A 25,672-nucleotide genomic window follows, 5' to 3' on the forward strand; every position below is an offset into this window, starting at 1 on the left:
CATTTGGTGTTCTGAAATGTTTGACCAAGTTTACTGTTGACACCCAGTTATGAAGATGTGCTCTAATTAATACTGTAGGTGTCAACACCATAAGAAAACCATTCTAACAGTATTTCTGTCCATCGACAGATAATAGTGGATGGGGGGAGGAGCAGAACCACTTTCCCATCTTCTGAAGTGAGGAATCTGCAGGCCACACCTTGAAGTAGAGGGGAATGAATATGCTAGGCCAATCCAAGACCAGACTGAAGAGAAACACCAATGTCTGGGCAGCTAGTTTGGTGTGATCACTCTTTCTTATGCTGACTAGTGCTGTCCTTGTGCTTCCCTGTCTTTTTTTTTTTTTTTAAGAAATCCATCTGTTGTCTCTGGTTCTTTATACTTTGTGGCAAGGACTATCTGGTGTTACAGTAACACACATGAGATACCTGATGTGATCATCTTTAAAGACTATAAATTGGGAACGAGACTGTATGCTAGGCTGCTCCCTGAAGGTTGGAAGGATTCAGCATAAAATGTTACCAGGCTGTCATTACTTATCAGAAAGGATTAGAGGGTATTTTGCTACACATCTTATCTGTAAAGGCAAGCTTGTCCTCCTATGGCTTAAAACATTCTCCCAGTTCTCTACTCCTGATATCATCATATCATTTTGTTACATGTTGTATGTATTTATTGGGGCACACTAGTTTTCTGATGTGATTGAGTCATTGAGAAGTTTTAGAATATACAAAGAGGCTTATATCTTTATCTGAAAGGTAAATATTGGAGAGGAGAAGAGATGCAAAAGTTCATGTTAGCCACTAGGTGGTGATAATATATTGCATATTTGTACAATGAATCTGTACATGTAACTTCCTTGCCAAAAAATAACTAGGACTAATTGGGTGGTAGGTGCTTGTCAGTTTCTAATTCAGCCTTGAGACTAATTCTTGCAAGTTTAGATTTTAACCTGTAGGTAAAAACAGTCTTTGTTCTGAGTGGGTTTCAGCAAAACTTGTGTGTTCTGAGCCTCAGACTCTTACTTCTGATACTTTTTTTATGCTATATTTAATTAGGAAATATGAACAGGCTTACAAATCCCTGCCATGCAAATAGCAGAAACAAAATCATCATTACAATGGTGATCTTTTGTTTAAAGAGACACTATACAGACATACAATTATCAGATCTGTCTGTTACCATATTAGAGAGGGAGCATCATTAGAACACCTACAATATGTATTTCTAGTGAATTCATTAAATTAAGTGAAATCTCGGGTTACACATTTAACAAACCAATTATGTCTATCAAAAGTTAATATTAAAAAAATTAGATGTGCTGGTTGTTTGCAGACGAATATGTTTTGTCTGAGTATCCAATAAAAGGCAACCAAATATCCCAGTGTCTATTTGTCTTCTGTCTGTTTTGCTGGCATGTAGCTGGTGTGTTAATTTTTCCAGAACCACAAACTCCCATATTTTTTGAACCAGTGGGGACTATATTTCTTTTTACAGTTAGAGGCTCTCAATAGCTGAGCAGCTATGAGCAGATGAGAAATTATTTTGTTCATTTCCTCTTGTGTGACCATTTCCATTGGGAAGCCCCAGGAGAATTACCAAAGGATCATTTGGTAATAGATATCCAACAATTTGTGATATTTAGTTACAGATTGCATCTCGTTACTCTCTAATGACTAGACATATCCACCATATATGCTTAAAATCTCCTCTTTCACCACAGTTGCTCCATCATTCAATCTCTCTCTCTCTATTTTAACCTGACTGGTGGGAAATACCACTGAAACAGTATCTTAAAGGAAATTTTCTTCTATTGTGCTACAGACTAAGATGGTTGGTCCTCTTTTCCAGATCAAACCTCATTCCTCTATAGTAATTTGTTTATCTGTGTCCTTAAGGCAGTGTTTACACTGTACACAAAGCCTAGGAGTGTGGTACCCAGGTTTTTGGACTCAGTGTTTCCAAGTATGTGCTTGAGCACGCACACTGCATTGTAAACCTGGGTTTACAATTGTTGGAGCCATGCTAATACATCCAAACTGGACTACGCTGACTCAGGTCTGCGGCTTAACCTGCATCCACACTGCAAAATGATGGGACTTGGACACGAGTCACAGCAAGACACTGGCTCTGATCCACCCCCCAACAGGACCATAGGAGTGCTTGTTGACCCAAGTCAGACTGATTTGTGTGTGGCCAGAAGGGGGGCTTGGGCTCAAGCCTGAGCCAGAGCCTCGGCTTTGTGTGCAGTATAAATGTACCCTTAGGTAGGTTTCCTCTCTTAGCTCACCACCCGGCTTCAGAGCCTAAGCTCCAGCCTGAGCTGGAACATCTACGTGGCTATCTTTGGGACCATAGCATGAGCCCTGCCATCCTGAGTCTGTAGACCCAGGCTCAGAGACTCACCGCCATGGTTATTTAGTATGTGTGGGGGGGGGGGAGGGAGGGGAGTTCCATGTAGACATGCCCTTAGTGCTCAGTGGCTATTTGTGCTAGTCCTTACAGAATTACATTGGACCTAGAAGGTATGGCATTATAAATCACGTCTACTGATTTTATTATTGTATTGCCTGGCTTCCTCTGAATGATGGGGGGACATATAGAGAGAGAGGTGGAAGCAAGATAACCAAAGCACAGTATCTGATCAATAATCACTGTTAAACTCCTGTCACCTTTTCTGTTATGTTTCCGCTACATTTTTTCCTTGGCAAAGGTAGCCAGGTACGGCTGTTCCTTTTAAACTATCAGGGTTTTCAAATAATCAGCATGGCAGTGACAGTGCTCCATGTTCATATAGGGCACCCAGGGCAATGAGTAGCTTGTGGAGAAAGGTACTATGCAAGATGAGCAAGGGTGGACCTTAACAAACCCACACAATGGGCTAAAACCCACCACAATCCAGCCCACCGAAATCTGGATGGATCTGGCCCTTCACAGCTATGTTTGTTGCAAGAGGGTATCTCCTGATGTAAAGAGAATGGAATTGGTTAGTCCTAGCAGCACAACTGGTACCAGGGTGTGAACAGGAAGTTGAGGGTAGTCGGCACTCTGCAAGAGCTGCTCCTCAGGATCAGGCCACAAGTGCAGGGTTTTCCTAACCGTAGGATCTATAAAGACCTTCTGCTCCCAACAACTGTTAGGAGTTGGCGTGAAGCAGCACATGGCACACTCTGAGCAGCAGGAAAAGTTGGGAGGGAAACATACAAGTCACAAATAAAGATATCCTATCTCCGGAAGGGACCTTGAAAGGTCATCAAGTCCAGCCCCCTGCCTTCACTAGCAGGACCAAGTACTGATTTTGCCCCAGATCCCTAAGTGGCCCCCTCAAGGATTGAACTCACAACCCTGGCTTTAGCAGGCCAATGCTCAAACCATTGAGCTATCCCTTCCCACAGAAACAGTGTAGCTTGAGGAGCTGTATGGAACCTCATTGCAATAAGACTGAACTAGTTGTTTACAGTAACTTCTCTTGGTTGCTCCTTTACTCAATAATACCACCCCACGTACTCAAAAATCATGGCTCAGGCTCCCAACAATCATCAGAAGCTAAATCAATTTGTTTTTATCTTCTTCTGCTTTTTTGTGTCATATTTACAGCATTTCTCTGTAATCACAAGTGCTAGAAAGATATGTAGGGTATTTTTCCAAGAAAGCTGAGCTCACAGTCACGCAATTCCAGGAACTGGGGCTTTAAGGATCACCAGATAGCAGGACTAGGCTAAAATGCAAAGAGTTGGTAGCACTGTTAACTTCTCTTAGGAGGGCTCACTTCCTGTAGCCCGGATCCCCTTGTGGAGTGAGCTTTTGGACTAGTCTTCTGACTGTCGAGCAGTCTACGTAATAAAGGGGAAAAGCCCCTGACTACACTGAAGGATGCTGTCCTCACTACGTACCCTCGCTGCATCAATCTCCCTTTTTTGCCCCCCCTTACCTTGACATTTATGTTCTGCACCCCCCTTTTTTTCCATCCCAGAGGAGAGCCACAACTTCTGGCTCCCCCGTTGCCAGTTTGGAATTACACCTCATGTTTCTTTCACTTTGAACAAAACACGCAGTTTAACATTAGGGTTGCCAACCCTCCTGGATTGGTTGGGAGTCTCCCGGAATCAGAATCAATCGCCCAGTGGCTACTGAAACCAATCTGGGTGATTTTTAATAGGCCACTAAAAGTCTGGTCGGCGGCACAGTGGGGCTAAGACAGGCTCCCTCCCTGCCCTGGCTCTGCATGGCTGCTGGAAGTGGCCGTTGTGTCCCTTTGGCTCCTAGGCGCAGGAGTGGCCAGGGGGTCTCTGCGCGCTGCCCCCGCCCCAAGCACCAACTCTGCAGCTCCCATCGGCCGGGAACTGCAGGTAGGGGCAGTACACACCCCCGGCCACCCTTGATCCTAGGAGCTGGACATGCCGGTCACTTCCAGGAGCTGCTCAAAGTAAGCGCCGCCCGGCCGGAGCCTGCACCCCTCATCCTCTCCCACTCCCCAGCCTCCTACCCCAGGCTCAGCATGGAGCCCCTTCCCACACTCTGAACCCCTCGGCCTCATCCCCCCAGCCCAGAGCCAGCACCCCGTCCTGCACCCCACCCCCCTGCCTCAGCCCGCTGAAAGTGAGTGAGGGTGGGGGAGAATGAGCGATGGAGGGAGGGGCAGGGCTTTGGGGAAGGGGTGAGGCAGGGCAAGGAGGGTGTTTGGGTTTGTGAGATTAGACAGTTGGCAACCCTGTAAATCAGCACTGTTCTGTAAAGGGATTGGACAATAAATTTAACATAATAAAACACATCCTGAGGCCTCATCGAGCCTGCACACCCTTCCAACTTCTTGCTGATTAAACATGCATTACCTTTTTACTCCTTTTAGGGGTTGCCGTGGCACTTTTCTAGCAGGCCTGTCCTTTAAAAGCTCTTCATACCGCTCTAAAAAACATGGATTTCCCTGTTGCTCCAGACATGCCATGTTGTTTTAGATGTCAGTTCAGTAAGGCTCTTAACCACATACCTACTGAACTCAATGCAACTAATGTGCTTCAAGTGAGCCTGTGCTCAAGTATCTTCTAAAATGGTGTCTTAATCCTCATAGTCCTGTAAACTTTGGTGGTGATACATGGACAACTCAGCTCTCACTGGAAGAGGATTTTTATCTGACATAATTTTCTGTATTTATTATAAATGAAGATTATCTGTGACATCCCAGAATCCTCTGCTTTCGTCAGGAAGGTAGACACTTATGAACAAATGGTAATAATTGAGCTTCCAGGTTCTCTGCTTTCTGGAAGCCACTGCTCACCATCCAGTCAACAAGGCAATATGCGAGCATTTCCTAGCAACCGGTATTGGGCCGCTGCAATCTTACATCTCAGTGACAGTCACTTACTCCAGATCTTCCTTCCCCTGCTTCCCTGCCAATGTGGCAAATGGCTAAAAGCAATAGTGTGCTGTCAATATTTTAAAGATCCTCTCTTTAGCTTTCAAAGGGGTAGCCATGTTAGTCTGGATCTGTAAAAGCAGCAAAGAGTCCTGTGGCACCTTATAGACTAACAGACGTATAGGAGCATGAGCTTTCGTGGGTGAATACCCACTTCTTCGGACGCATGTAGTGGAAATTTCCAGAGGCAGGTATAAATATGCAAGCAAGAGTGAGTCAGGCTAGAGATAACGAGGTTAGTTCAATCAGGGAGGATGGGGCCCTCTTCTAGCAGTTGAGGTGTGAACACCAAGGGAGGAGAAACTGTTTTTGTAGTTGGCTAGCCATTCACAGTCTTTGTTTAATCCTGAGCTGATGGTGTCAAATTTGCAGATGAACTGAAGCTCAGCAGTTTCTCTTTGAAGTCTGGTCCTGAAGTTTTTTTGCTGCAGGATGGCTACCTTTAAATCTGCTATTGTGTGTCCAGGGAGGTTGAAGTGTTCTCCTACAGGTTTTTGTATATTGCCATTCCTAATATCTGATTTGTGTCCATTTATCCTTTTATGATAAACCTCAGGCGTGAGGGGTGTATGCGTTTGCTAAGGGGGTAGAAAGAAGAGAAGCTGGGAGGTTTCATTTATTTTCCTATTTTAAAAAAATTCTCATCCATAAGTTATAACCAGTGAAGGAAGCAATGCTAGATGGCAAAAAATAATAATTATAAAAAAATTACCTAGCGTGCTTTTGCTGGGAACTGTTACTTTGTTCCTGAAAATAGCAGATGCTGCTAGAGAGTAATGATGAACATAATGACTGCCTCCTCAGGGAGAGGGGAAACTGAAATAGAGTTAGGATAGCACTGTTTTCGCATTGTATAACTGAACCTGGGGAATGGGAGGGAGACCTCTTCGGGCAAATGGGGAAGGGGAGCCTTGCCTGACAAATGGTTTTGGAACACACCTGGGATATTCATGCATTTCAAAGCAAAAATGATCTAGGGCAGTGTGTTTTTGCAGGTAGCTCACTGGACTAGGCCTTAGGAAACCTGGTTTCTATTCCTGGCTCTGCTACAGACCTGCTAGATGATCTGGGGCAAGACACTTCATGTCCCTGTGTCTCAATTTCTCCATCTAGGGGTTAAATGGGAATAGTGATACTGAATAGTAAAGCACTTTGAGACATACTGATGAGAAGGGCTATACAAAAGTTGGGTATTATTATATGGCCCTCATCACTGCAGTCTCTGAGCACCTCGCAGTCTTCAAGGTATTTATGCTCACAACACCTTTGTGAGGTAGGGAAGTGCTGTGATCTCCATTTTACAGATGAAGAACTGACCAGAGCTGGGAAGTGGGCACCTTAACCACTGCTCTAACCTTCCTCCTTGGCAGGGATGATAGTAGAATTAAAAGAGGGGGTAAATCATCTGGATTTCCCCCTCACTTAAGGTGGTAAACTTTGAACCAGAGCTTTCCTGGAGCTGGTGATGAGAAGGGTATATAAATGCGTAGGGTAGACAGAGCTTCCAGTTCATCACTGCCTACATGTAGTCTGAAAAGGGAAAAGAAAACACTTTAAAAAGCGTAGATTCAGTCTGTAAATGGCGCAGGAGCTGTAAGGAGCTTTCTATTTGGCAAAGAAGATGGTTTCATCATCTCTAAAAGCATTAAATTCTAGCCACTGCCTTAGGATTCTAGACTGGATGGCTACAGATGAAGAGAATATCTCATCTGTTAGGAACAACCAGCCACAGAAATGCTATTGTGTGCTATAATGCAAGGAAGCAATACTTGGTAGTCTTGAACTGCACTTTCATGCACTTTGCAACATCTGTGCTTCATCTTCTTGGTGGTAGAAAGGATATAACTGGACTATTTTTAGCATCTTATTGTACTGAGTAGACATGCATCTCATGGCCCACCATGAACTGTACTTTTGCACTATTTTCACCATAATTATTCTTGAGGGTCCCTAACAAAAGCCATCTGAGAAAGTTTCCATAGAGGTAATTAAACCAGTGATTATACAGGATGAGATGCAGTTAGCGGTTTGCCTCATGACTTATGAATGCAGGCAAACAAACCCACATAGGCTCACCTTAAAAATCCAGCATCTGCCCCTCCTGTTTGCTACTAAGTTGACTGGCTTCAATTAAGTTGAGAGCACCAGGAAGAAAGATCTCTTTGTGTGCTGCTGTGACATGGGTCTGACAAATCTAAGGCTGGAACTTGAGAGATGTTGAGCAACTTAGGCAACACCTTGAGCAGTTTCAACTCTGGTTGAAATCAATGGGAGTTGAAGGGACTCAGGCTCAGATTCTCAAAGGTATTTAGGCACCTAACTCCCCCTGATTTCAGCCTAAATACCTTTAAGGATGTGGGCCGCAGACCTTGCAGGATTGGGCCAATAGTGCAGAAGCAGACTTCTGTAAGAAGCTGTAGCAGACAAGGGACCGGGTTTCCAGAGGTATTTAGGCAATTAAAGAAGCAGATAGGTGCCTATTGAGATTTTCAAAAGTGCCTAGGCACCTAAGTCCCATTGAAACGATGGGAAATCAAAACCTTTGTTAATCTGGCCATAGGTGCCTATCATGCCAGTAAAATACCCTGGTAATAGTGCAGCCATCCAATAGATAACGTATCTTCAAGAAAACCAGTACTTGTACCTTAAGCCAAGGAGTAGTAAAAGCACTTTAACCTCATTGCAAAGATCCATTCCCAATTACACATACACGAGTCCCTGTCAGCCACCTTCTGCCTCTCATCCTTCCAAATTCCTTCATGCTGTACTTGGGTGATGGTGATTCCATCCACTAGGCATGTGAATCAAGGGCTAAGGTACAAGACACCCTGGACAGTGCTGGGAAGAACAACCATGAGCAACAGGGAGAGCACATGGGTGAGGGACAGAAGCCAATTATGCAAAAAGTTCAGATATTCAGAATGTAGCGGGAAAGGAGGAACCATTGGCAAGACTAAGGCACATAATTAATGAGTAGTGACCTGTGAAAGGCAAGCAGTGGCAGCTTAAAAACCAGTGGTACATCTCTGGAAGTGGCCTTCTGTGCTTACGAAGCATATTTTTGTTTGAGGAAAGGAAGAACTTGGCCATAGGATGTGTTTTCTCAAAAGCTTTCATTGCTCCAGTCTTGGATCTAATGAGAACCAAATGGCTCCCGGATATCATTATTTTATAAGGTCTGGTGAACAGACATTAGAACTTTCACCTGTTGTAACCTTAGCTTAACCACTGCTTGAAATGAAGAGGGAGAATATAAAGTCCTAGTGCCTTCTGAAACAAAACCTTTCATTTTATACATAGTAAATCACTTAAAACTGGAAACCACATTTAAGTAACACCTTGTTGAGCCTTTTAAAAAACATTTCCTCTCAGTCTCCTATGTGTATAAAAAGACTTGAATACAAAATGATTTCTCTTTGTTGATGATGAGAGACTAAGAGGAGTGGGAGCATGACAATAGAACATGGCTTTAAAAAATGGTTTTAAGATTCTTTAAAATAATTTCCTTCCTTCAGACAGTGGAGTGCTGTGTCTTTTGGTTATTTAGATATGTGGAATGAAATGGTAAAGAGAAAAATCTCCACCTACTTTAATGGATAGATTTATTACATAATAGAGGGAGAAGGAGTGGCAGAGCGAGAAAGCAGCAACAAGAGATTTCTAAGACACTAAATACTGTTCTAATGAAAGATGCCAATGTCTTACTGATTAGAAGTTATTGATGTATAAGCACCCAGGACTAAATGCTCCATAGACTTAGAGATGCCATGCAATAATTACTTTCAGACAGTTGCTATGGGGATTGTGTGGGTTAAAAAGCTCTTCTTTGTCTGGGCTCTTAAACCTTTAGGAGGTAGCTTTGCCTTTCAGGGCAGCTATGCAAAAAGATTGTTGCCACCCAGACTCATCTTTCCAGGCTAGGCAGTCGGCGGGGATCCTGGGACTGGGGATTTCCCAGGTATAAAATTGCAGCGGCTGAGGGAGGAAAGGAGGCCTTAGAGAGAAACAGATGTAAATGCAGCATCCTCTGGGAAGAAAGCAGAAGTGCCTTAACGGAGGCTTCCGCAACAGCCTTTGCGTCATTTGTTACAACTTGCTTCAGGAAATGGGCCAGGTACATCTCGTAAATAAATAATAACCTGGAAAATACCTGCCTCCGCATCACTGATTTCTGCTCCAAACTGCCCTTGCAAAGTTCTGAATTCTGCTATTGCTCAGCAAAGGGGCAACACTGCAAACATACCCCTCCCCCCCCCCCCCAAAACCCTGATGAAATAACAATAGAGGTTCTTGAACCAGATTTTTTTCTACTGTAAGTCCATTATCAGTGGTATGAGTGGGAGGAGAAAGGTCCCCGGGAAAAGACCACTCATGTGGACATCTAGATGAGTATTGTCATATTTAGAAGATTTAAGAACTCTATAACTTATTTAGAAGATTAAAAAGCTAATGGTTGTTACTCTTCCATAACCAGGCATAACGGGGTCTCTTGCATGGCCAAGACCTTTAGGAAACGAAGCTGAAAATCAGTGAGCCATACTCCAGCATCAGGAAACCATGGTCACGTCCTCAGCAGGAGGCTGTCAGAGCACTTTTTGCGAGTTTCCAGGAAGCCGAGAGATGAAACCAGTAGTAAAGAAGAATCCAGCTTCCTTTTTCTCTGGCAACTTTCAAGCTGCTTTGTGGCACATTTAATGAAACACTAAATTAAGTTCAGTTAAACAAAACTGCATCCTGGAACATTATCTGCAACAATGTGTCTTGTCTATTCCCTCAGCCCTCTAGCCGACAGGAAGACAGCAGAGATCTGCCATTTTAAATAAGAGAGAGAGAGAGAGAGAGAGAGAGAGTGTGTGAGAGAGAGAGAGGGAGGGAGAGAGAGAGAGAGAGAGAGAGTATTAACCTTTGTTTGTTCACAAATATAATGTTATTAGAAAGGTGCCCTTTACATAAACGATTTATGAAATTCTTTGGTATAAATTGCTTAAAAAATTCCCAAAGGCAAATGCCAGACAAGGCAATTCTTCCTATGTATGCTGGAGGTTGTGGGTTTTGCTCTAAAAGTTCCCCAACAATATTACTATCCCATAGAAAGCAAACCCACAAAATCCTGTAGGAACCCACAAAAATGTAACAAGATCAACAATACCAAGGGAAAAATGAAGGCATCAATAATAAACTTATTGGGTGGTTTGAGTGGTTCACTAACAAGGGAGAGGGTGATGTACCTCTCTCCGAGGTTTCCCCTGAGGTTCTGGTGTTTTTCTTAATGCCTCAGCTCTCAGATTCATGCAATTAGGTAAAAAATCTCAACTTTCATTTTGAAAAGAATCTAACCCACATGATTGTGGAGTTTGAAAATGTGATCCATGTGTATAAGGCTCAGAAAACCAGATGGCAAATAAAAAGAACCCCAAACTTATTATTTTCAAAAAAATCTCATGATTTTTTTATCCTGATTTATGATTTTTTAATGCTTGGAGATGGCAATACCACACTAGAGTCACTGGATCCAGACTCCTGCCATGTGCCAATGTATTTATTAACCATTTGTCACTATGTCATGTGACAGGGAGAAGAAAATAAAGACCAGTCTCTTTTCAGCACTCCAATGAGCAGGAAATAAGCAAACCGTGCAGTATGTACATACAGTCAGTAAAGGGAGGGCGGGGGGAAGAAGCTATGAAAGATTTCCCATGCAAAAGAGACAGGAAGATTGCACAGACATATCTGTCTTTGAGAAAGGACTGGTTAGTCTCTTTGAATCTTTCATTCAAAGCAGATGTGAACTCTTTCTAAGCCTAAGGAGGGAAAGAAGTCATTTGAAGACCCGTATCCTACAACATCCTGAAATGAGCCAGTAGGTTATACACTGTGGTACCACTAACTGGTTTGTCATGGACATCTTTGCCATGTTGGAGCAAGTATATGCAGTGCCCTTTGTTTTTCCTCCTGTTTTTTCTACTATCCTTAATAGTTTGTAATACTAAAATCCATTCCCTTGTGGAAAATAACTTGCTGCTGAGAGTCTGTTTTTCTCTGATAAATATTTTCTCCTTTTTAACAGTCCATGCACATGAGAATTTGAAAACAGCAAGTGGATATTTTTGGGGAATTAAGACTCAGACCTTCCAAGGTATATAAGTGCCTACCTCCAGGGAGTTAGGTGCCTAAATAGATTGAGGATTTGGCCTAAAATCCTGCTCTAAATCTCAGTGAAGTCAACTGACTCCTAGTGGCTTTAATGGGCCTTGGATCAGACCCTTAGGCCTTGTTTTCACAAGGAAACAAGGTGTGTTCTTAACTTGAGTTAACTGAGTGAAGACATGACAGATTGTAGATCTCACACAAGTTAGCAGGTTGCTAACTCATGTGTCCTGTCTTTTCTAGGATTTAACTCATGTCAGCTAACTCGAGTTAAGAACACACCTTTTCCCTAGCAAAGAGTCACCCATCTACACTAGAAATTTTATCTTGGGTTACTTGATTGCGAATCAGCTTGACACAGAGCCGGTCATATATGTTCCAACTGATCAGCATTTTCCTCTAGACAACTGTTTTGATAAAATCAAAGTGTTCCATGGGGATGTGATGATTATATCCAAAGTTTTCATAGAAACCAGGCACCTGTCTGCTTGATTTTCTGCTGTCTTGACAGGTGGGCTTCCCAGCCTGCCCACCCCCAGTTGCCCACCAGGTAAACAGCAAGGGAGCCAGCTTGCCTTCCCAGATTTTTTTTTAAATATTAAAAACAGAATTTTTTGAAAATTTCCATTTTATGGAAACATTCTTTTTTCCGAGACTTTATTAATTAAATTAATTAATGGAGATATCCCATCTCCTAGAACTGGAAGGGACCTTGAAAGGTCATCGAGTCCAGCCCACTGCCTTCACTAGCAGGACCAAATTTCATTCCAAATTTGGAATGAAAACAATCTCAGAAATGCAAAACATTCCATGGGACAGAAACCTCAGTCCCACAGCTCCAGTAGTTAACAGGTTTGCAAAGGCTAGTCTGAATGCTCCCTGAATATTTGGTCCAGACCACTGGTGTTTGTAGCTTAACCTATGGATCAGTTTTAAAAACTTGAGAGTTAATTAAAAACAAGCAAAAGAGTCTAGTGAAGAAAAGAAGTGAACAAACCCCAGATCTTCAAAGGTTTGAGCCTCATAACTTCCACCAATTTCAACGGACATTAGGAGTCTAAATACCTTTGAGGGTCTGGACCTTAGTTCCTATCCCATTTCCACTGAGAAAGTCTTGTGTAAAGGAGCCCTTCCCTTAGAATTCAACTGCAGGGTCTGGCATAACTTCCCCATTCTGCAATAGATGGTGAAGGGGGTGCCCTCACCTCGCAAAAAGAACTTATGGGAGCCCAGGGCCGGAATTTTTCCATCAGAACATTTAGATGGGAGAGCAGACACAACTCTTCTTCTCAGAGAACATAAATGGGAAATCAGACAGAAACATTCCCTCTACTGGAGAGCTCCAGTAGGTAACTTAGCGATGAGTTCTTGACCAGGGGGGCTCAACCAGGGGTAAGCAGAGGTCTTCCAAGGGGTACATCAACTCATCTAGATACTTGCCTAGTTTTACAACAGGCTACATAAGAAGCACAAGCAAAGCCAGTACAAACTAAAATTTCATACAGAGAATGACTTGATTATACTGCTCTGTATACGGTACACTGAAATGTAAGTACAATATTTATATTCCAATTGATTTCATTTATAATTATATGGCAAAAATGAGAAAGTCAGCCATTTTTCAGTAATTGCGTGCTGTGACACTTTGTATTTTTATGTCTGACTTTGCAAGTTTTTAAGGTGAAACTTGGGGGCACACGAGACAAAACACTCTTGAAAGGGGAACAGTAGTCTGGAAAGGTTCAGAGGCACTGTGTTAGACAGTGCGCAGGCCCAGATAGAGCCTTAACAGCCTGGACTGTAGGAAAGGCAGACTGTAGGCTTCATAACTGATCAATGGACCTCCTACTCTTTTCCACCTGACACCTGCAAGAACTCACCCCTGCTATCTGCTTTAGAGTCCTCTGAGCAATGCAGACACCCCTCTGACCCTGAACTCCTCCAGCCTATCGCCCACAGAACAGGAGTGGCAGAATAAGGCCCTAAATGAAATGAACAGGATGAGATTTGCACAGCACTGCAGTCATTATTTCATCTCGGACAATTTTATTTCTCAGAAAAATTGCTAACATATACATTCAGATAAGAAAAAGAAATAGTAAGAATTCTTAGTCGGCCTGATCCACAGCACACTGAAGTAAATGGAATTTCATTTGCTTACACCAGGTTTGAATGTGCCCCCTTATATTGGAGTCCAAACATTGGACTAGACTTTGCCCAAGGGTGATGGCAAGTGACTATTTAATCAACAAAGACCCTATGCAGCGTTTTTAAAAACACATTTGCCACAAGATGGCAACCTATGTCTACAGTTTTGAATTCAAACTGGGATCATCTTGGTGTTAAAGTATACAAAAAACTATTTCATTTCCTGAATAGCAATAGCATCATGTCAGCATCCAATGGTTCTCTCTCGTGTTTTCATAGACAGTTTAGTATGGAAAAGAACTGTGGAAAAATGGCACTTGTCTCCTTTCTGTATCCTATGCAAAATATTCAAAGGAAACATCTTGTCTTCAGAATGCTCATTATAAAAGACAACTTTTGGTACTTTATAGTGATAAACTATAAAGGGCGCAACAGAAATTTACCAATAAAATATGTAACAGTCATTATGAATAATATTAATTAATTTATTTATACAGCTCTTGACCCAGCACAACTGGACTCAGTGGAAGCAGGATTGGGGCCAAAACCTATCAAAGCATTCCGAGTCTTTCCCTTGACTTCAGTGCGGATTTGGATGATGTGTGAAAGTGCAGCTGGTGCTTTACAAACGGATAACAAGACAGGTCCCTGCCCGGAAGATGATGAAATATACAGGCTGCCGAAGTCAATACAATGTAAAGGGTTCCTTAGCTATCTGTTATGGAGCCCTGAGTGGATTTAGGGTGACCAGAGGGCAAGACTGAAAAATCGGGACGGGGGGTAATAGGAGCCTATATAAGAAAAAGCCCCCAAAATCGGGACTGTCCCTATAAAATCGGGACATCTGGTCACCCTAAGATTTGAGGAGAGATTTAAGACAGCCTCAGTGGGGCTATCAATCAAGAGGAACCTGAAGTCTTCAGCAAAATCCCCATGGGGTAATTGTAAGTGAATAATAAGCGCTGTACAAAAGCCTATAAATAAAGTTCAGTTCAACGATGTATTGTGGCTGCCAGCGACCTGTATTAATGTTACTCCATGATCACTGCAGGGCACTTCTTTCCTGTCCCGTCACTCCATAGGAGATGAGATTAGTGACCATGCCTAGACAAGAGTTTCTGGATGTGTTGTAAGTTGCTAATAAAGCCACTCCTCATGCTGAGCGGTAGAGCAAGCCTCTATTACGAACCAATGTGTGTGGAGTGTCTATGTTACAAAATAAGCTGTGTCTTCACTGACAAAACCTTCTGTTTTTACCATGGGATAACTTGGGGACTTGCTATTCCACTGTAAAATCAAGTGGAGCGAAGGCACCTGTATTTCTACCACATGGTAAACTAGGCAAAGTCAACCACAGTGGGAATATGATGCTGATCATTTCTAGCTACCCAAAACTACATATGCCTTGTCTCCACTTAAGATTCTACAGTGAGATCATTAATGTGCAAGATTTATCTCACTACAGAATACCACCTTTGAGTCAGTGAAAACAAAACCCTGTTGTGAACTCTGCAGTGTTCCCATCTCGTGGGAACAAGAGAATGGAGTTCAGAAATCCAGTGGAGGATTCTTCTGTGGTGATGCAAAGGCCTAAACATAGGACCATACCATTAACTGATGCAGAAGGCCATTTGCTCAGGCTCCAGAATGCAGTAAAGTTTTTCAACAGTTATTCCTTTATGTCCACAGAGCCATCCCCTGTTCCCTAGCAACCCAGGGATGCCCCTTTGTGAATGCTCTCAGGGAAGTGGTTATGCAGCAGAGTGGGAGTGGGAGGGATCCTGAGATACTGTTCCCTGAAGATCCACCAGATTTTTGTCCTCTCTATGTCTGCTGATGGACAACTTTGGGGAGACCTAGCCAATGGCAGCAAGGCTCCAGGAGAAGCTGTGCAGCAGGGAAGGGGCAAGTGGTCAGCAGTACCACATAGGCTATGTCTTCACAGCGAGTTAACTTGAGTTATCTATGCTGGCGTTAATCTCTCAGTCTCTCCTGTTGAAGCTGTTCCACTTTGTATAAAATATTTGAATAGTCATTGAGCAAGAGAACGACAATGACTCTGTACCTGGTGGTCAGGGCAGTCACCTGAGAGCAGGAAGACCTGTGTTCAAATCCTTCTCCTGACCTGAGTGCTTTAACCACAGGGCTAAAAATTATAGGGTGGGCAGCATCTCCTCCATCCATTTTGTGAATCTAGCCTGAAACTATTCAGCGAATTCATGTAAATTCAGAAATACTTTCCAGTCAACTGAAAATGCATTTTTGGGCAGGAGATGTAGAGTGGAGTTGGTGGTCCCCTTTGAAATGAAATTACAGGATCATCTCACCCCCTGCCTGTTCAGACCCCCCTCCAGACCACCCTTGTACGATATAGGGATTTGCTGGGGGAAACTTGCGAAGTTTTTCTGGCTCTCCGGCCCTATCCTATATGAGTGGGCACCCTGGGTTAGGAAATCAGTTTCACATTTATTGTTAAAGGCAGTCCCTCCTGCAGTGTAGTGTTCCTGTTGCTATGTTGAGATACGGATTCAGTAATCAATCGGAATCTGCCAGCGACTGAATGACAAACACCACTTGTAGTCCTCTAGTGCTTCTTCCCATTCACACACCAGGCCTATCCATGTTTAGTTTGTGAGATCTGACGTGAACCCAGTTGGAGCTGGTGTGGTGGAGTTTGATACTTAAGATACCTTGATGGGATGGCAAGAATTCATAGACTGGTATCTTCTGGCTAATGAGAGCCATAGGAGCTGATGTGGCTGGTTGACTGTTTAGTAACTGGTCACATATTAAAGAGTTCTTCCTGGGCTGTGATACACAGACTGGGGGTTTATTATGCCAATGATAATCCTATTGGAGAGGCCTTTAGTAGGTAACTGCATAATAGACCCACTGTAATGGCTCTGCCAATGATCCATGTATAAGGAGTCTCTAAATAGTCATTGCCATTTAGTGCATCTTTCACTCTCATTTTTGAGGCACTTCAGCATTGATGGAAAAAACAGCATAGAAAAAGAGTCTTATCTATTCCACAGAGATCTCTTATTTTCTTATTTGATTTATATAGCATGTCCAACCTTAGCAACTTTAGAGACTTTTCCTGGTAATAAGGAGTTAACATCTAGGCTGAAACCCAGTTTTCAATCCTATTCTTACTTCTTAAACATCATCTTTAAATTGAAAATAATGAACTGTGAACAATTGATTAATGCCAGTGTGGTAATGACTAAGATTCACAATCATCTGTGGTAAGAACAGATACGTTTTTGCACTCATGGGTGTAATTTTGTTTGAAAGATTATTTGTCTAATAATTACTTAAGATAAAATTTTCAGATTTTGATGCCTAATGTTTGACTCCCCATTGAGGCACCTAGTAAATAAACTGATTTGGGGAAGTACTGAGCAATCGGATTAACAGGTTCTTAGGTTAATGCTCTCTGTGGATGTTCAGCATCTCTGAAAATCAGACTAGGTTAAGTCCAGTTGCTGTGAAACTTCTGTCTCACATGTCATGAGCCTCTTATTGTTGGTCAACAGAGTGATGGTGCCAAGGGACTGTAGTTGCCATGATAGGTCATGGTCACAGAAGCACAGAATATTTCTTAGGTAGCTTTTGTGAAGCCCATTCTCAGCTTTGACTCTCAGGACAGTAACCTTGAATTGGATCTATTCAATAAGGAGCCAATGCAGATGGTGGATGTGCTTATTGTGATTTGTGTTGCTAAGTAGACAAATTGCTATACCTGGCACCAGTTGGAGCTTTCTGAGGGCATGTGGCCTTATCCTGAGATAGGAAAGGCAATAATCAAACCTGGAGGTCATAAAAGCCTGGATCAGAGTGGCCGGGTCTGTGAATGATTGATTGAGACATAACATTCCAGCCAATTGAAGATAGAAGTGGACTTTTTTTTTTTTGTCACCATGACTCTTTTGGTCTCCATTACCACTGAGAGCACCAAAAAGGTCCCCAAAACTATGGAATGACTTGACAAAGCCCTTGCCAGTGGGGGATGCTATAGAGAAGGCAAGTTATTTGAAGCACTTCCCCCACTTACCAGTATCTTCTCAGTCTTGCCTGAGTTCAACTCTAGCTGCTCTTCATTCAGATGCTGGTTTGAATTTTGTTTAATTTTTTGTGTGGAACTTTTGTTTTTTCATTTAATTTTTGAGCCAGCTCTGGGTACATTTAAGCCCATGTCTTGGGTGTTTTTTTGTGTTTATCCCATTTCTTGTATGTAGCCCAGTGCTTGTCAACTTTTTTTTATTTGTGGGCCCCTAAAAAATTTCAAATGGAGATTTGGATCACTTTGGAAATCTTAAACATAGTCTGGAACACCCCAGGGGTCTGCAGATCACTGGTTGTAAACCACTAATGTAACCTAATTAAAAAGTCTTTGTTGACCTACCTGATGGTTGGTCAACCATATAGTGAAGAATATTTAATAAGTTTTTACACAGCACTTCTTATCAGTAGATCTCAAATTGCTTTACAAAGGAGGTCAATATCATTATCCCTTATTTACAGAGAGGGAAGTGATATGCCCAAAGCTGCCTGAAAAGTAGTGGAATAGCCAGGAATTGAATTCAACTGTCTTGACTCCCATTCTAGTGCCCTGTCCATTAGACCACAAAAATTACCTATCCCAAATCTTCCATTGCTTTAATTTCTTCCTTTTGGGTAATGCCGATCTGCAAAGCATAATGTGATGTGACTAACATGCCCAGGTTTTATTTGCAATCTCTCCTTAAAGCTTTATTTTTCACCTCATGGCAACCAGTTCTGTCATCTTTAAAATGTTCCCTAAAGCATAACATTGAGGCTTTAGAAGTTTTACAAGACGTTCTTTCATTTCAGGCAGCTCATCCTTGCCAGTGCTTAATGGTGAAAGGGGAGACAAAGTGCAAGGACAAATATATGCCCGATGTTCGGTTCATAATGGGCACTGACCCATCAATCAGATGCAGCCTTAGAAAAGATCTGCCTTCAAAAGGCAGAAACCAAGGAGCACACGCTGGATTTTTGGAAGGTAATTCTTCTACCTATGAAAAATCTTGGCACCTGTAAAACAAAGCAGCTAGATCTCAGAGTTAAAACAAGCAGGAAGTGAGAGAGGAAGTGTGGTGTAATTAATTCATTAAGAAAAGATATTCTGACTCTATGGGGAATACTGATTTATTGACCAGCAGTGGAATTTGCATAGGATGTGGCTGCTTTTAAACTTAAGGTTCCAACAGCAATGTTAATTCATTTACATTGTACGTATGGTCAGGGTTGTTTTTTTCTACCTAACTGTGCAACTTAATATGGTCTATATATGTCAGGAAACATATACTATAAAACATCCATTATATCCACTGCAGCTGAATTAATATTGCTGTTGGAACCTGCATTCTTCTAACCCAGCATTTACACTCTCCTAGTGACTTCCGCTGTGCAACCTTACTACGGATGCTTAATGGTTTCTTCTGAATTTAGTATTACAGAAAGCTGTCAAGAATTACTTGGAATTTATACGTGGATAAATGAGCTGCTTTACACTCACTGTCTTCAAACAATATTAAAGGAAAACTCTTGGCTCTGGCAGTAAACTGATTGACCATATTCCATTGTGTGGCAGGTTTGGTCTATCCACCTGCAGTTGTTTTATCGGCTTTCACCACCTTTAATCTTAAAACGCCTTTACCCTCAACAAAATATTGTTTCCCTTTACCCAAAGACTGAATCTGGCTCTTTAACTCTAACCTACTTGAAAACCCTTCCTTAGGGGTGATGGTTAATTTATTAGTCACATGGCCCAATATTGTTGAGCACCCACAACTTCTCAGGAAGGCCTTGCTGCTGTACCTCATTCCCAGATCTGTCAATTATTCCACTCCAGGGCCTCTGTGTTTAAATTATGCTGGGCTTTTATTGCCTTTAGAGAGCAGTGACTATCTTTTTGATACAACACAGTCCCTAATTTTGCGTACAAAAGGAATGTTGACATAAAAATTTGAAATACGATTGGATCATTTGTTAGAAAAACAGAGGATTATAAAGCTTTATTTATTTATTTATTTTAATAAGATTCTTCCATGAGGCCAAACCAAAGAGTATCTGCGCAGCAAAATAGAGAGAAGAAGCACATTCTCCAGATGGGGGAGATAAACCAGAGGTATGACTAAATCACTAAGATGACTTTGGAACTTAGGTTGAAGCCACAGAATGAAAAATTTGGTGTCAGCTGTTAAAATATGGGAAACAGTATTCTTTTCCCCCTTGAATTGAGAAGCTGAACATCTGAAAGTTGAGGCCTTCAGGAAACGTATGAGAGAAGTGTCCACTTGAAAATTTTAGTAGGCTGTAGTGCTAAAGACATCTATGACAATAAGAAAGGATAAACAATGCTTTAGAACAGTGGTTCTCAAACTGGGGCCACCGCGGCGTGGGCCGTGGGACGTACTGGCCGCCGCTTCCAGCAGCTACCATTGGCCTGCAGCGTCAAACCGCGGCCAGTAGGAGCCACGATCAGCCGGACCTGCGGACGGGGCAGGTAAACAAACCGGCCCAGCCCGCCAGCGGCTTTCCCTACACAAGCGGCGGCCCCAGTTTGAGAACCACTGCCTTAAAGAATGTATTGCTCTTTCTGTACTGTACTATATTAAAACAGATACAGTGGTTTCCATTTTAAAATGACAATCCTTTTCATAAAGTGGTGATATTCTTAGTTCTTGTTGTTTATGACAATGCCCATGAGCGAGATCAGGGTTCTGTTGTGCTAGGTACTGTACAAACATATGGGTAGACAAGGGTGATGCCCTGAAGAGTTTATGCTTGGAATAGGAAATATGGGGATTATCTCATACTATAGTATGGTGACTTTAAATGTGTCTGATTGGAGACCACTCTATGGTGATTTTTAGGGGCATACCCGTTATGTAATCTGTGTGTCAACCCAAACCAGGATGTGGGAAATCACTGTCTTGAGCAGACTTGTGAGAAACCTGCTGGCTTCAGTTAACACAGTTTCTGGGAGATTTTTGTATTGGCTGAATGAAATAAGTATGAGAAAAGGAATTACCCAACATGCCAGTGAAGGAGTATTTTTTCCACTCTTGCTGCTGAAGACAAGGAAGGCAAGCTAACTGCTCAGCGGAAGCAGTCTTGGAGAGACTTCAGAGAGGAGCAAGACCAACTTGCTAGCTCCTTCAAGTAGAATGTGGGCTGTCACCCTGGCCTTCCCCCAGAAGTCCAGAAGTTGATGACATGGAATGGAGGGAGCCTAAGCCTATTTGTATGGTAACATACCAGTGATCAGATTAAAATGGTGATAAATGGTCATATCAGATTAACATGGTGATAAGTGCCCAGATATGTATAGCCAGACAGAGAGAAAGATGGGAAGGAGAAATACAGTCCTGAATTGAACCCACTGAAAGTCTGGCCTCCCCTTCTTTTGGAGAAAATTTGCATTAGGTTCCAGGGGGAAAGTACAGGTATTCCAGGATTATTACCACTGCATTATCTCCACTAGAAGGAGTAAAGAGCAATGGACATACAAACAGAAATATTGATATATTTGTGATATTTCTTCCTGAATTTTTTCTGCATGCAACAATGTCCTGCACAGAACACGTCTAGAAAGATACAGATAGTTCAGCATATACATGCTCATGCACATTTGTTTGTTTCAAACAACATGACTGTCAGAGCAGAAACCTTGCACCTTCTCCACTTAAAATAAAGACAAGGTTTTTTTTCAGAACATTTATAGTCACACATCTTTCCTATGACTCCAGCCTGCAAATATTATGTTTCCATGGATGCCAGGCCTTAAACTCCAGGAGTTTGTCCATAAAAGTCTAAATAGAAGCATAAAGAAAAAGTGATTTCTGCACAAAACGTTATTCTGTTGCCAGCAAGTAAGATCCTGGTTTCTCCGCTCTGTTCTTTAGGAATCGGGAGCAGCGTTAGAGAGTGAAGATGAGGTGCAAATCTCTCAGATATTGTCTGAGGATGACGAACCCACATACCCAGAATGGAAAGCAAATCAACTATGTTGAGCCCCCATCTTAAGGAGTTCGCGTATTGATAGAGCCACAAAGAAGATGGAAAAAGAAACAACAAGCTGGCTGGCTGTACACCTCCTGCAGCTGGACTATTTGCAGTCATCTTAAAAGTTACTACACTTGGATACAGAGCAGATGTGCAGAGGCACAATGGGCTTTTCAGAAACCCATGGGCATATTTCAAAGATCAGCGAAAGAGAAAGGGCCAAATCGGACTCCCATTGAAGTCAGTCCCATTTCTTCAGTAGGATTGGGTCCTTAATCAGGATTCTTGGCTCCACAGAGCACATCAAAATTTTACCCAAGACAAGGGAACAGGGTGGACAGTGCCTGTGAGTTGTGTGGCTCAGACTTGAAGGCTGGTATGGAACATGTGCTGGTGGCTGTCCAGGGGAAGCTGATGTTTTGGTGTGTCTGAAAGAATTAGTGGGTGCAAAATCTATATATCTATAGAGAGAGAGACCACCGCTCCTGGTACATTGTAGATGTTACTCCTAGACATTAAAAGGATCAGTCTTTTAATAATGTACACTAATTGGAAATTAACAGAGTAGTGCACCCACAACTGGAGAGCATCTGGAATCAGGGTGCTCCTCCATTGCACTAGTATTTATGCTCAGGTCTAAGTAGCCACATCCTGACTCACAGATAAATAGGAACAAAATTAGTTGAAAGACACTACACTCTCAGCTATCAACTTTGCCTTATTAAGGTCCTGAATTTGGATGTTCATATTGGGACATAGGCATTTATGCACTTAATGGAAATGACTTGAGCTCCCACATATGGAATGCTATGTCCTTTTAAAATGACCACATTTGACCATTTGGCTTAGCATAATTTGCCAGACTATAATGACCCAGGGCATAACCCAGGAACACTTAGCCACCTCTATCCTGCCCTCTGGACCTGGGACTGTGTCTTCCTTTGTTTTGTACAGCACCTTGCACAATGGAAGTGTGATTTGGGGCTCTGAGTGCAACAGAGATATAAATGTTAAATAATAAAATAATGGTAAAGATGGGCCCAGATTTTTCTACACTGAGGGGGGGGATCGATCTAAGTTACACAACTTCAGCTAAGTGAATAACGTAGCTGAAGTTGAGGTACTTAGACCTACTCACTGCGGGTATCTTCACTGCGGTAAGTTGATTGCTGCCACTCCCCCGTCGACTCTGCCTGCACCTCTCGCGACGGTGGAGTACAGGAGTCAACGGGAGAGCGCTCGGGGATCGATTTATCAAGTCTAGACTAGATGCGATAAATCAACCTCCACTGGATTGATCACTGCCCTCCGATCCAGCGGGTAGTGTAGACATACCCTAAGTAAATTATGCAATTGGTACAAGGAATAAAGAAAAAAGAATAGTTCCACCCAGCATCAAAAACAGTGCAGCTTGCTTGATCTAGAGGTATTCATGTCATTCACTAACCATCTTTTTTCAGCTGGAAGTTGTCATGCAAAGGGTCTCCCTTTTGGATAATAGGATGTTTCTGTTTCTAACCTAAACCACTAGATGATTAGAAAGACCTCATTTAGGACTAATTGAAAGGAATGCAAATAGCCTTGGGAAAGGAAAGTCTGGAAGGATAGTCCTCAGATGATGAGCAAAAGGGGTGCTGTTAGAGAGTGAAGGAGGAAGGTCTAATGAGTTATGTCTAATAAAGGGGAAAGGGAAGGCCTAAGAGGATATGCAAGAGCAGACAGGTTGGCTGGGGTGGGGTGAAGAGATCTATGTTGTCAGCCAAAAGAAAAATATTTGGAATTACGTTCGAAAGCTGGTTCCAATATTTCCATTTTCTTTTTAATAGCAATTCCTGAAGGAAAAGAAATATGAACCTTTTAATTGAGAAATATAAATTAGATAGCCCGGTATAGTTTGTAATAGGATGGCTACAATACAGTACTGCTGGAGCAAATGTAAGGCAGATTTTCTAAAGCCTACAAATCAATTCATTTGTGTTTTGTGTGTGAATCCACTTACCTGTGTGTGTGTGTGTGTGTGTGTGTGTGTGTGTGTGTGTGTGTGTGTGTGTGTGTGTGTGTGTGTGTGTGTGTGTTAGATGTCCTGTTGATGTTTTGGGGCTGACTTCAATGTACTCCCAGAGGAAATAGTTGAAAGAACCAGCTTGGTTTCTTCTTAAATGCCAAAATGTCTCAGCTCTTTCAACGTTTTTGCCGAACTGGGAATAAATGACAGATGGAGACTGTTTCATATCACTGTTAATTATTTGATTTTATTTCCTGAAGTCTTTTGCTTTTACTCAAGACTTGACTTTTATATAGATCCCTCTCTCACACACAAACACATTTTATATATATATATATAAAGGAAGTGGATTTCAAAATTTAGAACCTACTTTGTTAGTTCATGCACTAGAGTAACTGGTATTACTTAATTGCTGCAGGCCTGCTTACATGTGATTTGCAGAATTCCAATATGTTGTTTTTTTAAAGCAAAGGCCTAAAATATATATATATATATATATATAAATGAAGAACATTGGTGAGCTGAACTGGGACTCTATATCTCTCTCCCTGATGTGGGATAAATAATTAGATACACTGCTTCTAAGAAATTATTGGGCAGAAACAAAAGTAGATCTTAATGACGCGATAAGTAAGGAGTTTATTTAGCTGCACAATCCCTCTGTATTCAGTGTTGTTCCAAGGGGACCGGTTTATTACATGGTAACTTATCTGGACTACTGTAAAGTCCACTTCAAGAACACGCTAGCTGCATTTGAACACCAAACAGTAATATTTACACACATAAGCAATCATACAGCATCTACTCAAACCCCACAATGCTCATGCTTTCTCTGTTCTAACATAGCTAGAACAGGTTAGTCCCCTATTTAGAGATTGGTAAAAATGGAAGAACAATTTGGCAAAAAAAAAAATGAAAAATTGAACTTGTGTCCATTTTGCAGAATTCAAAAGGAACAAAATATTGGAATTTTTTTTTAAATTGAAATAGTTCTGAAACTTTTTGAAATTTTGTTTTTCCCCTTCTCCTTTTTTCCCACTGGTCACTGAGTTCAATAGAATGAAAGATGTCTAGGATTGTTTGATTTTTTTTTCCATTTTTTCTCTTTTTTACACTATTTTTTCCACAGCTGAAGAAGCTGGAGTGGAGAAGTGAAAAACAGCAAACCAAATCTAGACACAATTGATTCTATGCATTGAGTGTCAAAAAAGGAGGGGAAAGGGGGAGATGGGGAAAACCAAAAATCCAAGATTTCAAAAAAATGTTGTTTTTTGAAAATGCAAACCAAATTAAAATTCCAATTCAATATGAAATTATGAAAAGTTTTTGTTCTATAATTTTGTTCAATAATTTCCCATTGATCATATTCTTAAAAAAAGTCATCCAAAGTCCTTTTCCTGCCAACTCTGCCCTTTGTTTTCTCTGAAACCTCAATTTTCATTATGAAAACCATCTCCTAACTCTAGCTTCATCTCAGTTCAGCACATAAAGAAGGAAGATGCCCTGCCCTGCACTGCTCCATGTTCCGCAATGTACATGTGTCAGTTACTTACACTAATGTCTCCCTGAATAAATATTTTTCAAAGGGTCATGACTAGGGTTACCATATTTCAATACTACAAAAAGAGGACACTCCACCAGGCCCTGGCCCCGCCCCAACTCCGCCCTTTCCCTACCCCTGCCCCGCCCCAACTCCGCCCCTTCCCCAAAGTCCCGCTCCAATTCTGCCCCCTTCCCTGAGCACCCCGCATTCCCCCTCCTCCCTCCCGCCCCCTCCCCCCCCGGTTACTGCTGCGCTGGGGAAATTGCTTCGGCCCCCGCTGCGGTGGAGAGCGGCGGGAACTGGGAAAGTTGGAGCCCGGGGAGGAGGCAGTCCCCTTACCATGCCTCCCTATTTTCCCGGACATGTCTGGCTTTTTGGA

General features: G+C 42.1%; 1 long non-coding RNA gene across 1 annotated transcript in view; it reads left to right on the forward strand.

Annotated features, from left to right (window-relative positions):
- The window catches only part of LOC135972907 (uncharacterized), a 49,224-nt gene extending 23,906 nt beyond the window's left edge, over positions 1–25,318 (forward strand). Inside the window, exons 2-4 of the long non-coding RNA XR_010589520.1 lie at positions 18,566–18,737; positions 19,778–19,865; positions 21,646–25,318. This is a non-coding gene — a long non-coding RNA (uncharacterized LOC135972907). The remainder of the gene's footprint in view (positions 1–18,565; positions 18,738–19,777; positions 19,866–21,645) is intronic.
- Positions 25,319–25,672: the final 354 nt, after the last annotated feature.

Source organism: Chrysemys picta, chromosome 1, assembly GCF_011386835.1.
Source record: "Chrysemys picta bellii isolate R12L10 chromosome 1, ASM1138683v2, whole genome shotgun sequence".
Classification (NCBI taxonomy): domain Eukaryota; kingdom Metazoa; phylum Chordata; order Testudines; family Emydidae; genus Chrysemys; species Chrysemys picta.